The following is a 14,514-nucleotide window of genomic DNA, read 5'->3' on the forward strand; positions in this document are numbered from 1 at the left end:
AATCCCGGTGCTCTGACTTTCAGGCCTGGGCCATCCATTTATTAAGAGAGGGTCTTTGGCCAGGAAAAGGAAGGGAGGGACCCTGTATCCTTCATTTCCTCACCTGCGAAATTGGGTCAAGATAGGCCCTTCTGTGTAGTGGGGGCGGGATATGTGGGTGTGGTCCAGCCTAGGGGCCGCCACCGTGTGCTAGCAAAGTGACAAGGTGTAGTGGAAGGAGGATCATAGCGTCGGGAATCCCCAGAAGTGGTGGTGGGAGGGTGTGAGGGCAGCAGAGGCGGAACTTCGGGAGCCAGAGGCGGGGATTCGAGAATTCTGGGCGGGGCTTGGAGAATTAACGCTGTTAGATGGGCAGTGGGCGGGACTTGCGATGCTGCGAATAGGGTTACCAGCCCGTGGGCGGGACTTCTAGAAGTTGGGGCGGGGGTTGTGGCGCAGAAGGGCCAGTTCTGAAGGAATGAGAGGGGAGCTGGCCTTAGGGAGCCAGGATGCTGGCAAGGGGTTTGGATGGGGCAATGGGCGGGGTTCAGAGCAGCTGATGTTACGGTTTTAAGGGACTCTGGGGGAATTTTTGAGGAGCCGGGGGATGTGCTCCTGCCGAGCCAAACAGGTCAGTGGGCGGGGCTCTAAGGTAACCGCTCCTGGTTCTTTGGGGTCAGTGGGCCTGGCCCTCCGGCCACTCAGAGGACTAGCGGGCGGTGCTTGCGCTTGGGCACCGCCTTCCTCCGCGGCACTCCCGCATCCCTCGGCGCGACCAGAGGGGGCGCTAGAAAGAGTGAGGCGTGGAACGCAGGGTGGGAAGCGGGCTTCCCCTCCCGGAAGTGGGCGTGGTGCTCTGCAACCCCGTGGCCCTGGTTGGGCGCGGTGCGGCGCGGGGGCGGGGCCTGCGTGCAGCGGCGGGGGCGGCTGTCCGCGCCCCTCCCCCGCGCGGCGCTCAGTGCCAGGCGGGAGGCGGTAGCAGTTGGAGGTTTCTCCGGGCTTTGCAGCGGGGACTTCGGCAGCGGCGCCTCAGGCACCTCAGCCCTGGTGAGCTGCGCGCGCCCGGCGGGGCGGCTTGGGAGCGAGCCGGACGGGCGGACGGACCTGTCCTTTAAGCGTGTGCCGGCGCCGGCTGACAGGAGCGGGCGGGGCATGGGACAGGGCTCGGTGGAGCGGACAGGGCTGGGTGGGCGCGCGAGGCGCGGATCCTTGGGCCGGGGGTCCGCCCTGGCCGGTGTACGTGGAGTAGGGGTAGGGGCTGCCGCGGGAGACTTGGGATTCGGTGGGGAAGGGAGTTGGGGACCGAACCGTTCGGCCTGGGGAGAATGAACCCAGGTTCCTGTGGGGAGGAGGCTGCCCTGGGGAGACTTTTAGGGGTCCGGAACCCTCCTGGCCGGGCGAGGAGCCGAGGGGGCACGAGGTTGCCCCGGGAAGGATTTTAGGGGTCAGGGCTCCGCCAGGTTGGGTGGGGTCTTGGGTGGGGAGGGGCTGCTAGAGGCTAGAGCGCAGAGCCTGGGGGGCGCCAGGCCTGGGAGGCGGGACTTGAGCCGCCCTGGGGAGCGAGTGGGTGGGGGGTGGCTAGGGGGCGGGCTCACATGGCGCCGGGGGGAGCTGGTCCCTGCGTGGGAGGGGCGAGGGCGGTGGTCCGGCCTGGGGGTTGCCAGCTTTGGGGTGCGAGGCCGGCTCTGGGCCCTAAAGAGCTGGTTTGGGGGTCTGGAAGGGCGGGGCAGGGCTGAAGCTGGGGTGATGTGGGTGGGGGCGACTCGGGAGGAGGATGAGCCGGGCGTTGGGAGCGGAGGGCTGGGACTGGCGGGGGAGGGGCGGGGGGGCGGGTTGGGAGAGGAAGAATGGGGCAGGAAGGCTGCAGGGTCGGGGGCCTGGAGCGTCCGCGTGAACTGGGTGATTCAGAGATACGCTCGCCTAAGAGCGGAGCAGCTGGCGAGGGACGCAGTAAGAAGGAGCGAGGTGCAGGTGGGGCTCCGCTGCGCCTAAATGACTGAGGATGAACTCAGACGTAGAGGTGGAAATGCAGGGGCCGAGCCCTCTCCCGCCTGTCCCCACAGGCGCGCGCACACAGCTCTGTGTCTCTCAAATGACTTGAATGTGTTGGGGGGAAGTGGCAGGCTGCGGGGAGAGCCGAGAAGAAAGGGGCTTCCTCTTGCAGGGAGGCGCTGGCTCTGCCGTCCTTTTTTGGGAGTGTTCAAAGGGTTTTTGATCGCAGGGAAAGGAAACGTACGCTTTACTGCATGGCGGTTTAGAATCACATCCTATATTTGGCCTTGATGTAGGCTGTCCTTGTTTTGTGGTGTCTGAAGTCCTTGCTCTACATGTTGCAAACGTGGGATTCAGTGTGAGAAGCAAATTGCAAGGCGCTCATCTCCCCCAGGAGAGCAAGAGGCCTTTCTTTCCTATAATACATTAAAACAGAATTGAATATAGTGCGCGTTTGTAAACTGGTACTGGGTGGCGAATGTGTTTACTTTTGCAAATAGTTATCACAAAATATAATATTAGGCCGTCTCACTGCAGCCTTCCTGCCCGGGATTACATCCTCAAGCAGTACTTGTAGGGCTCGTAGTCACTCTATGTAATAATGCATTTCATTGTCCTTATCTGGCAGAGCTCTCCTGACACCAGGGCCTGCTAGAATAGACAGAAACATGATTAAGTATAAGCAGTTGCTTTGCACCGTCTGTTCAGTTGTGAAGGCAAATAGATATCTGTGTATATGACTGCACTTTCTTCATTCCCTATAAAACTGAAGAAATGGGAAAAATCTATTTTGGACTTGATTCTGTATATTTCAGAAAACTAAGGACACTAATTTTTTTTTTTTTTTTTTTGGCTTGGAGGTACATTTCAGAGTCACAATGTTTGGATATGAAGCCTAATAGTAACTCTTGGGTCTGAGAGGTTGCATCATTAAGTGGGGGGGGGGGGGGGAAGTGAAATAAAAGTGGGAATTGTATATTAGGCCTTGAGGTGACATGTTTTGTGGTAAATGTTTGTCGGGTGTACTGGGTGTTAAGGTTGGGTACACACCTTTTTGACAAATCTGGAATGTGCCTTGTCCGTATTTGGTTTTCATTATTTGTGGAAGGTACATAAAAGCTTGATGGATTCTAATAGACGCATACCAATGAGAGATCACTGCACAAAGTATTGAATTTTTCATGATCATTTGTTACTTTGCCTGTAGATTGTGCTAATCAGAAGTTATGTCTATTACTTTATATATAATTTGGGATTAGATTCAGGGTTGACAGATAGGACTTTCGATGTGTGTGCTACTTCATTATTTTTTTAAAAATTGAGGTATAATTGACATGTAACATTATGTTAGTTTCAGGTGTACAACATAATGATCTGATATTTGTATACACTGAAATGGTCACCACAATAAGCCTAGTTACGGTGTGTCACCATACAGAGTTACTTTTATTTATTTTGTGACGAGAACTTTTAAGATTTATTCTCTTGGCAACTTTCAAATACGCACTGCATTATTATTGACTAAAGTCACCGTGTTGTCCAGTACATCCCATGACTTAATTCATTTTATAACTGGAAGTTTGTACTTCTTGACTTCCTTCACCCATGACATACAGCACTTTTTAAATACTTGGATTTTTTTGATGTAAGTTTTGTGCTTAACGCAGCTGTCACTTTTGAGATTCACTCCAACCATGAGGAGGGTCACTCAGATGCCTATGAAATGGAACGTTCAAAAGGATAAGTGATCACTTCTTAGTTATGTCACTGGGGGTGTGGAAATTCTGTATGATGGCAAATTATTTCTTAATACTTTGATTTGTCACAAACGGTGCTTTAGAAACATTATATTAACCAGGTTGTTTTACCTTTGACTTCTTTTTTCAGAGGTGGAACAATAATAAATTTGAGTGCCATTTCAGATTCAGGGTACAAATCCTGTTTGTTTTCCTTTTGATGACTTCCCAGTGTCACCTTATTACTGTCAGAGCTCTTTTCTGACACTTGTATATCTTTTTAAACTTAAGATGCCTTTTCTTTATTAAAACATGGAAATACTCATGAATATTTCAGTATGACCTAGTACCTAGAATGTTAAGTAATAGAATCTCTCTGGGTTTTCATTGCCCTAGTTCAGATGCTTTAAAATGAGTGAACAAGATTCTACACTGCTTTTGAGAGCTTATCTTATATTTCAGTGGCACATAATGGAATCTTTTTTGTTTTATAACCACTTTATTGAGATATAATTTACATACCATACAGTTCACCCATTTAAAGTGTACAATTCAGTGGTTTTTAGTATATTCACAGAGTTGTGCAGTCATCACCACAATTTTATTTTTTTTATTTTTTTATTTTTAAAAATAAATTTACTATTTATTTTTGGCTACGTTGGGTCTTCATTGCTGTGTGCAGGCTTTCTCTAGTTGCGGAGAGAGGGGGCTACTCTTTTTTGTAGTGCACGGGCTTCTCATTGTGGTGGCTTCTCTTGCTTGCGGAGCATGGGCTCTAGGTGCGGACTTCAGTAATTGCGGCTTGCGGGCTCTAGAGTGCAGGTTCAATACTTGAGGCACACGGGCTTAGTTGCTCCATGGCATGTGGGATCTTCCCAGACCAGGCCTCGAACCCGTGTCCCCTGTATTGGCAGGCAGATTCTTAACCACTGTGCCCCAAGGGATGTCCCTCACCACAATTTCAGAACATTTTCATTGCCTCCAAAAGAAACCCCATACCCATTAACGGTCCCCCCCCTGCCCCAGTTCTTCTCCCTCACCTGCCCTAGGCAACCACTTATCTATTTTTTTGTCTCTATGGATTTCCCTTGTTTTGGACATTTCATATAAATGGAATCATGCAATATGTGGTCTTTTGTGTCTTTTATTAAGCATAGTGTATTCAAGGTTTATCTATGTTGTAGCATGTATAAGTACTTCATTCTTTTTCTAATGGTTGAAAAATATTCCATTGTATGGATATATACCACATTTTGTTTTTCCATTCAGCAGTTGGTGGATGTTTGGGTGTTTCTCCATTTTGGCTATTATGAATAATGCTGCTGTGAACATTTGTGTCCAAGTTCATGTGTGGATATATGTTTTGCTTTTTCTTGGGACTTACTGGGTCATAGTGGTTACTCTGTGTTTAACTGTTAGAGGCACTGCCAGACTTTTCCAAAGCAGTTGCACCATTTTACAATCCCACTAGCAGTGTATAAAGGTTTCCGTTTCTCTACATCCTTGCCAACACTTGTTATTCCCTGACTGTTTGATGCTAGCCATCCTAGTGGGTGTGAAGTGGTATCTCATTGTAGTTTTGATTTGCATTTCCCTAATGGCTAATGATGTCCAGCATCTTCTCAAGTCATTAGTGGACAATTGTATATTTTCTTTGGAGAAACCTCTGTTTAGATGCTTTGCTCTTTTTAAAATTGGGTTATCTTTTTGTTGTTATGAGTTATTTATATATTCTAGATACAAGTGCCTTATCAGATATATGACTTGCAAACATTTTCTACAGTTTGTGAGTTATCTTTTAAAAAAAAATAAATTTATTTGTTTGTTTGTTTTTGGCTGTGCTGGGTCTTTGCTGCTGTGCACGGGCTTTCTCTAGTTGTGGCGAGCGGGGGCCACTCCTCGGTGCGGTGTGCGGGCTTCTCATTGCGGTGGCTTGTCTTTGTTGCAGAGCACGGGCTCTAGGCGCGTGGGCTTCAGTAGTTGTGGCACATGGGCTCAGTAGTTGTGGCTCGCAGGGTCTAGAGCGCAGGCTCAGTAATTGTGGCACACGGACTTAGTTGCTCCACAGCATGTGGCATCTTCCTGGATCAGAGCTCAAACCTGTGTCCCCTGCATTGACAGGCAGATTCTTAACTACTGCGCCACCAGGGAAGTCCTGAGTTGTCTTTTCACTTTCTTTTCTTTTTAAATTTAATTTTATTTATTTTTGGCTGCACTGGGTCTTTGTTGCTGCGCACGGGCTTTATCTAGTTGCAGTGAGCGGGGGCTACTCTTCCTTGCGGTGTGCGTGCTTCTCGTTGCGGTGGCTTCTCTTGTTGCAGAGCACGGGCTCTAGGTACGTGGGCTTTCAGTAGTTGTGGCTCGAGGGCTCTAGAGCACAGGCTCAGTAGTTGTGGCGCATGGGCTTAGTTGCTTCATGGCATGTGGGATCTTCCTGGACCAGGGATCGAACTCGTGTCCCCTGAATTGGCAGGCGGACACTTAACCACTGCACCACCAGGGAGGTCCCTCCTTTCACTTTCTTGATGGTGTCCTTTGAAGTAGAAAAGTTTTTAATTTTGGTGAAGTTTAATTTATGCATAATAGAGTCCAAACTGATAATGAGTTAGAAATTATTTAGACCTTAAATCACATCCTTACTGGTAGTTTGGTTATATAAATTAAAATCCAAATGTGAAAGGATTAGGGAAAGATTTGAGTTAGTTCTACATCACAAAGGGTTCATCAGGGAACATATCATTACCTGTTTAAATCCTCTCGTGGTCTCCCACCCCACTGTCTGTGGTTAAAGTTCAGACTTAATGTGGTTGTGGATGAGGACAGCTCTGATTTCAGCCTGTCTCATCTCTCACTGCTCCCCTTCCTGTGTTTTCATCTCCACTGCCACTCCCTGACTGTCCAGCCTTAAGATCTTGTGATGCGCTTACTACTCGGCTCACCCTCCACCTGGTGAATCCCTCTTGTCCTTTGGGATTCTCCATGAAACCTTCCTTAGTCCTCACAGGCAGACATTGTCCCTGCCCTCATGCATCAGACATTCATCACTCCTGTCTGCTACGAGGAACTGGATTTGAACTTGAATCCACTGTCTGAAGGGCGTCTTCCCATAGAAGGCAGAATGTGGGAGAGAAGTTCACATGGAAAGCAGACCGAGATTCTGTTGCTCACAGCGTGGTCTCTAGTGCCTACTGGATATTTGCTGAATGAAAGATTATTTTTATTGAAGTTAACTGGAAAGATCCTGAGGTCAGTGGGTTTCTCTGGTTATTATTTACACTTTTGTTGCCTATGTTAAAATAACTTGAAGTACAGGGGTAATTCCTCTCTGCCTTTCTGGCACCCAAGTCCAGCTCTTACCAAAAAATTGCTCAGATGTAAACCGAGTGTTTGAAACATTTTCCTGAGGGCAGAATATTCTTGTCCACGTTCTTTCCCCCTAATAAACAGTGATGACTGGCGCACAGCCTTCTCAGCAGGGCAGAGGGCCAGGGAGCACATTTGGTTTGGGATGATTTACCAAGACCAAATGCAGCAGCTTAGCCTCGTGGTGTTGAGGCAGTCAGTGCTGGAACTACCCCAGTGCACGCCTGATGGTGGGTGTAAATTGGGTTTTAGAGGTGCATACTTCCTTCCTTTTCATTCTTTTGTTCGTGCTCTTGCTTTTCTCAGAGCATCTGGTTAATACTTCAATTAAAAATACTGCACTTAGTATCTTCTTGAGAATTAGGAGAAACCAGTTGGCCATTTGGGGTATGTTTTCTGTGTGTTCACTGAAGTGATTGGATTGTGGCAAGGTAGTAAAAAGAAAAATAAATTTCAAATTTGTTCTTTGTCTCCTTAGGCTCAATGAGCTATCTGTACTTATATAGTTTCTTGCTCTAAGAGTTCTGTCTAGAGAAATTGAGGCAGTGAAGGGTGCAGACCTTCAGGGCCAGACTGAGCTGGGTTTCACTCTCTGCTATGATTTTGTCAATTAACCTACCTCCCTGAGCCTCTTCTGTAATATGGAGATGCTAACGGTACCTTGCTGGGTTTTGAGTAGACACCCAATAAATTTGTGTTCCGTCTGTCTTCACTCTTAAATGTCTGTTTTGGTTTTTTTTCTTAATTAATTAATTTATTTTTGGCTGTGTTGGGTCTTTGTTGCTGTGCGCGGGCTTTTCTCTAGTTGCAGTGAGTGGGGGTTACTCTTCCTTGCAGTGCGTAGGCTTCTCATTGCGGTGGCTTCTCTTGTTGTGGAGCATGAGCTCTAGGCCCGTGGGCTTCAGTAGTTGTGGCCTGCAGGCTCCGTAGTTGTGGCTCGCGGGTTCTAGAGCGCAGGCTCAGTAGTTGTGGCGCATGGGCCTAGTTGTGTGTGGGATCTTCCCAGACCAGGGCTCGAACCCGTGTCCTCTGCATTGGCAGGCGGATTCTTAACCACTGTGCCACCAGGGAAGTCCTTAAATGTCTGTTAATGAATGGAACTGGGGAGAATCAAGTGGGGTAAGTTTACTATATTTTATTTCTGATATTAAGCTATTGTTGTGTGGATTCCCACTCCTGCCTCAGCATTTTAGACTTCAAATCAAACTTGAATCATTGGAGAGGAAAAAAGTGTCTAATTTTAGGATAGGAAGGTAGTGTTAAAAGTGAGGCAGTTTTTGGCCATCTATCTGAATTGGAAATGTCTATTCAGACAGACTTCTCTTATTTAGGCCTTAGGCTTCTATTCAGTCTGTCTGTCTGTCTATTTTAAGGAAAAAGGTTTAGTTCCCGGCAAAAGATTGATCTTTTTAGGGTTTGGAAGGAGATTGCACTGCAGGGTGTGAGATGCTCATGGGATTGAGTATGATGTGAATGGCAGCATTGTGATACAATGTAACATTCTGTGTGGGAAAAGAGCCTCCATAGTCTCATGGGATGTTAAATTAGGCCTGTCATTTGAATCTTACATTAATGACAAAAATTGTTCCTCCTGTTTGTCATAGTCAAGAAAAATCAAATTAATGCAAAGATCGGAGTAAGAGAAACTACTATAAATGGGAGTAGGAAGGCTTGTATTTTGTATGACTGAAGGTGGGAATTTCACAATACGTGTTTTTCCCCCTTCGGTCATGCGGTTATCTACATTAAAAAAAAATTATGAATAGTGGATCATACTTTTAGCCCCAGTATCTCACCACCTTTTGAAAAATATATCGTACTGGGCGTTTGGGAGATTATTTCTCACGCCCAGAGGTCCTCAACTTGATGCCCGTGAGGCTCAGCTCTAGACCTTGGTCAGTCCAGCTGCCTGGGCTCCAGCTCCCTGGGCTCCAGCTCCCTGGTGACGCTGAATCACAGCCAGAGTGGAAAGTACCTTGCTGCCTTGTTCCTCATCTGATGGACGAGGGGACTGTGGTCACAGGTGCTTGAAAGACTTGCCCAAGATCAGGAACTTGACTGTCCCTCCCTTCTGCCCCCACCTCCTTCCATGGGTAGCGTGAATTCATTTTTGTAGTAGGTGGTGTGGATTTATACTATAGTGTGGATTTTTTTTTTTTTTAACAGTGTGAACCCAGTGTTCTTTCCCTGAGTTTTAGTCCTTGACCCAATGCAACAATTCCCTCTTAAGCTTCTGCCACAGTCTTTTGCCAGATTTACAAACTGAGCCTACTCACTGTTTATCGCTTCAGTTCATCATCACAATTGGTAGTTAGTACCAATGGGTTCCGCCCCCCCCCCTCACATCTTCAGATTGTACATGTATTCAACTATGAAGCTTGGTCCAGATTTTCAGGGTTTCTTTTTAGATGCAGTTTGGGGAAACTTGAAAATACGTGGAATCTCTTGGAAAAGCCTTTGGTAGACTTGATTTCCTAGTTTTCATGTAAAGTTCCTTGACAGTGTTTTATTGATCCCTTTTTGTGTCCTCAATCATGTAACCTGACCATTAGGATGTGGTCATGGTAAGGATTTATCTTGGGTGTTTCAAAGACCAATTAATATCGCAAAGGTCAGCCCTGTTAAGCCATCCATATATGAAAAGGCTCATTTTGACAGGAACAACATCCAGCCAGTACTGGAACTACAGACAGGCATAATGAAAACCCCGTGGCATTGGCCGAAGTTGATCATTACTTCACAGCGTGTTCATTCTATCTCCAGGGAACCAAGGCAGCCTGGTAATCTGGGCACCTGGCAGTTTGGTGTAAGAGCCTTTTTTGCCCCATTGTGGACTCAGATGTGTGTCCCCATGTTCTGACAGTTGCTGAGGCCTTCATTCTGGATGAACAAAGCTGTAGTTTTTCAGTTTCATGAACAGCCATAAACACACATGGGAAGGGAAGTGTTGGGAGTGTGAAGCCTTTGGGGGTGTATTTCCACTCTTGACATTGTCAGGGCTCCCCCTCTGTAGGACGAATGTTTACTCACCATTATTTGCTTACTTCACGTGAAAGATACTTAAATTCCTTTTCATAATGGTCAAGCATTCTTTTCTAGTTAAAGACTCTAATTCCTTTCATTCTTAGGAACTTAAAGAATTGAGGCTGGTTTATTAATGTAAGAACTCAAATGCTGCCTGAGCGGTGACTGAGAAACACACATAAACTTGAGCTATCATCTCCGTTAAGCAGAAGGATTTATTAGGAGACTGACTAGTCACTTTACAAGCTAGATGGTGAATTAATTTTGCGGTTAGTAGTGTCTTTAGCTTAACAATGTCATCCGAGTTTTTCTTGGCAAGCAAGAGAAAGGCCAGAGCCAACAAGTGCTGGCCACAGCTCTTTGGGGTGATATTTAATAAGATGCATGTTGTCTGTATTAGAAATAGAGTAACCGTCCCTTAGGCTCTCTCTCTTATGGGAACCGCTGTTGCTTTACAGTGTTACATAGGAAAAGGGAAATTGGAAGTATTTATTTATTCATTCATTCATTCATTCATACATACATACATACATACCCTGAAACGTCCCTGGTCTTCTTATGCAGTATAGCGCTGTCGTGCATGCACTGGGCTGAATTATTATACATTGTCAAATGATACATCTTACCTGCAAAGGATAGTTGTGAGCCATGTGGCTCTCTAACCATGAAAGGTTGAGAGCCGAGAGGCAGCTTCTGTTTTGGAGGCAACGTGTACATTCAGTCCCCAACCCAGGACTGGGTTGTGTTCCAAAGTCTAACTCAGTTATTTGGAACTGAGAAGGCATTTTTGGGTACAGATTCAGTGTTACAGTGGTGGGTAGGTTCCCATCCTAGAAGAAATCTGTTTAATTCACAGCACAGCTTTTTAAACTGTTAATTATGATAGCTGAATTCCGGATCTTGGAAGCTGGGAGTCATGTGACAAAGAAGTATGGAACCCTGCTCCACCCCAGATGCCTGTCTGTGTAGGCTGTGTGGCATCCAGCAGCCTCATGCCACAGCAGCCCTCCAAGTTCATCTTCCTTCTCTCTTAACTTGAAGCTTCCACTCCCCTGGTTAAGCTGATCTCCTTTAAATAGTAGTCGCAAAGCATATGGTTCAAATTCATTTCTGCTAATGCGCTCCTGGATGGCTACAGTTCCTACTAGACTAGCACTGTTATTCAGTGCTAGAAGGACTACGGGCTTTGTCTTATTTCACTCATGTCTCAACCCTTTTAGAGCTACAGTGTTAATATTTTTACAAAGGAAGCTCCTTATTGATAAACATCATCTCTCTGAAATGTTGGCATGTAGTCAGTATAACAGTGTTTCAAGGGGAAAGTTGAAGGAAGGCGAGTGGGGTCAGACAGAGCCCATATAGAAGGCTAGCCCTGGTTCCTGGAATCGGGAAGGAGCCTTGCCTGCTTTAGAAAGGTTCCTCCTGTAACCTCGAAAACAGTGAATCTGCTCAGCTTTTTTCAAAATACACAGGATCCTTTTTTTTTTTTTTTCCTCTCTTTTCATTTGGGAAACACAGCTTGAAAGGGTCTTATGTTTTAGCAGTGACTTGGTTTCCAGGACCTTTGAGAAGTAGATCAGGGCAGGGTAATGGTTGTGAGTTGGGGGCAACTTGTGCTGGCCAGAGCTGTGTGCTGGTCCCCGTCTATATCTCTGTCCCTTTATAAACTCTTACCACAAAGCCCCTTCTTTCCTCAGAGGGAAATAATTGATCTTTCCTTTTTGTTATTGCCTCTTTGAAGGGTTTGGATTGTCTAGTTTTTAAGAACGTCTTATTCAAGCATTTTATGATGCTAAGTGTGATAAGGATTAGGGACTTAATTTTTCTGATGCAGTTAGAAAAAGTCTTGTTCACAAAGTGTTAATGGCAGGCTTAATATTTTGATTTACTTTTAAACGGTATAATAGTTTTAAAAATACGTTACAAGCTTCTTCTAGCCCCCAAGTATGTAATTCTTGACGCTGAATTCTCTGTGTGGAGCCTGAGCTCTGCGGGGGTTGAGAGGACAGGGTGGTGGGGAGTCAGTGTCTCTGGGACACTGGGTCGAGGCCCTGCCCGAGGGTTTGCAAAATAGCACTGGGCTGACTCAGAGGAGGTGTAATTGGGGAAGAGCAGTGTCAGATGGATAAGGGAGATGGCTCAGATTGTCCAGGGTCATGAGAACAGAATACACATTTATACGGTGTGTTTGCGTAAAAGGTAAGCATAGTTTAGATATAGAGCTATAAAGGTAGCTGGAAGTGTAATTTGTGGGTGTCCCTAACATTATTGATTTCTGTGCTATTCCTAATTACATTTTGGATTAAATGAGTAGAAATTTTAAGTAAACATAAGTGTGGAATTATTATTTTCCATTGTGTGAAAGTGAACACTAGTACCCACTCTATGCCACGTTCCGTGAAGGCAGAGAATGTCACAATGTTTTTGTGCCTCCGTTTCCAAGCGGGCTGCGTGACACATGGTAGGTACTCAGTAAATGTTAGTCGAATAATTGAATTTCAGTTTTACATGGTACACTTGTGATAGTGATTGTTAGTCTTCCCATTTTCCTAGAAGATGAAAGGAAAAGAGGAAATTTTCTGTGGTGTAGAAGGACTACTGATTGTAAACATTTGCCTAGTAAATTATCTTATGATAAGCTAGTCATCATTTTCATTTAAATAAGTGTGTTAGCATATACACACATTTATTTACTGAAACGTTTTATCTGTAAAGCAAATTTTGGAGTTCTGGTTATTTAAAGCGTGAATTCTGATGAAAAATAGGGTGGCATCACATATTGGTACTTTATTGCAAATTTACCTAACTTTTTTTTTTTTTTTTTGGCGGTACGCGGGCCTCTCACTGTTGTGGCCTCTCCCGTTGCGGAGCACAGGCTCCGGACGCTCAGGCTCAGCGGGGATCTTCCCAGACCGGGGCACGAACCCATGTCCCCTGCATCAGCAGGCGGACTCTCAACCACCGCGCCACCAGGGAAGCCCCTAACTAACTTCTTGAATAAATTGAAAGTACTGGTGGCATGGAGTCCTTAGGGCTTTGATTTGTGGTTTGGTTAGCAACTTCGACTTCAGAAAGAATCCATGAAGGAACGTCCTAGTGGAAGTGTGCCTTCAGCTGGAGAGTTTTTGTCAAAACAGATATGGGAAGAACCCTAATTTGTATCAAGATGAGGATTTAAAGTTAAGGTAGCCCTCGAAAAAGCTGAGTTTCCCTTTCTTGTCGTTCTCCTTTCCTCGAGTTTCTTATCTTTTAATCGACTGCCTGTAAAGTGTCTGCATTGGACATTGAGGGGCCCCTAGGCCCAGCCCCAGGGGAATCACAGGGCAGGTCTCAGCTCATTTCAGTGGCTTCTGGATCTCCAAGGATTTAATGTGCTTGGGTTCATTTAACTTGAGAAATTGACAAGAACCAAGTACATTAAGAAAGGGTGAATTGGGCACCCTTTCAGCTGTTGAATCATTTAGGAGTTCATTTGTGCAATATTAAAATTTGAAAATCTGTAGGCTTTGGTTTGTATCTTATTAGTAACATGTGATCACAAAAAAAGAATCATTTTGTAGCTGCATTTTTGTGTGTGTTATTTCTGGCCGTTTTTAGAGGTTCCTACAAACCATACATGTAGTTTGTTTGTTGTAAATGTAGTTTTTTAGAAGAGTACTGTTAGGGGTGGGAAGCCCCTGATCTTTCTGCTAACCTTCTACTCAAAATGCTTAGAAAAGGACTCTTCCTGCTTTCATTTGAGGTGTATGGAATTTCCCTTTTAGTTACTATTATGCAGTCCAATTAATTTAACATAAAGGATTAAGGACTATGATTTTCTTTTCAAATCTTTATCCAGTTTGGAGGGAAATTGGATTTGGGATGGTTAAGGTTACAGTTTTACCAGCTAAGGCTGATAAAAGCTTCTAGTAATAGAGAATCCACTCCCCAAATACTTAGCCCAAATGTTTCCTCCTGAAAGTGAGTTTTGTTTGTCTCCACTTCCCCGGAGGTATTTTCATTTTATTGGTAAAAGGAGATGTGTGGCATTTTCCCCCTAAAGAACTGAGACCTTCAGAAGGTGTTGGGTGGTGGTAAAGTATTTATTTGGTAGTAACTACATTTCCCCCAGTTTCTTGTACTCTGTTGTAGACACTGATATTCTGAGTTTTTTGTTTTTCCCCTCTTTAGAAGAGAGGTGTGCTGATAAGGAAATAGTTTGTAATTTTACCAAAAAGGATCAGACAAAACAAAACAATTCGTCTGAAGGTGCAGTAAGATTTCAAGAGGCACAGGCACACCTCATTTTATTGCACTTCACAGATACTGTGTTTTTTACAAATGGAAGGTATTTGTAAACGGCATTTGCTCACCTCATGTCTGTGTGTCGCATTTTGGTAATTCTCGCAATATTTCAAACTTTTTCATTATTATACTTGGT

At 45.3% G+C, this 14,514-nt stretch overlaps 1 protein-coding gene across 2 annotated transcripts in view; it reads left to right on the top strand.

The window, feature by feature from the left end:
* Positions 1-927: 927 nt before the first annotated feature.
* CORO1C (coronin 1C) overlaps positions 928-14,514 on the top strand; it is a 79,967-nt gene continuing 66,380 nt past the window's right edge. Inside the window, exon 1 of one of the 2 annotated variants that reach the window (XM_060118388.1) lies at positions 928-1,026. The gene's annotated coding sequence lies outside the window, so the exon portion shown is untranslated. The remainder of the gene's footprint in view (positions 1,027-14,514) is intronic. The other variant, XM_060118387.1, reaches the window with a different exon arrangement.

Source organism: Mesoplodon densirostris, chromosome 15 (assembly GCF_025265405.1).
Source record: "Mesoplodon densirostris isolate mMesDen1 chromosome 15, mMesDen1 primary haplotype, whole genome shotgun sequence".
Lineage (NCBI taxonomy): Eukaryota > Metazoa > Chordata > Mammalia > Artiodactyla > Ziphiidae > Mesoplodon > Mesoplodon densirostris.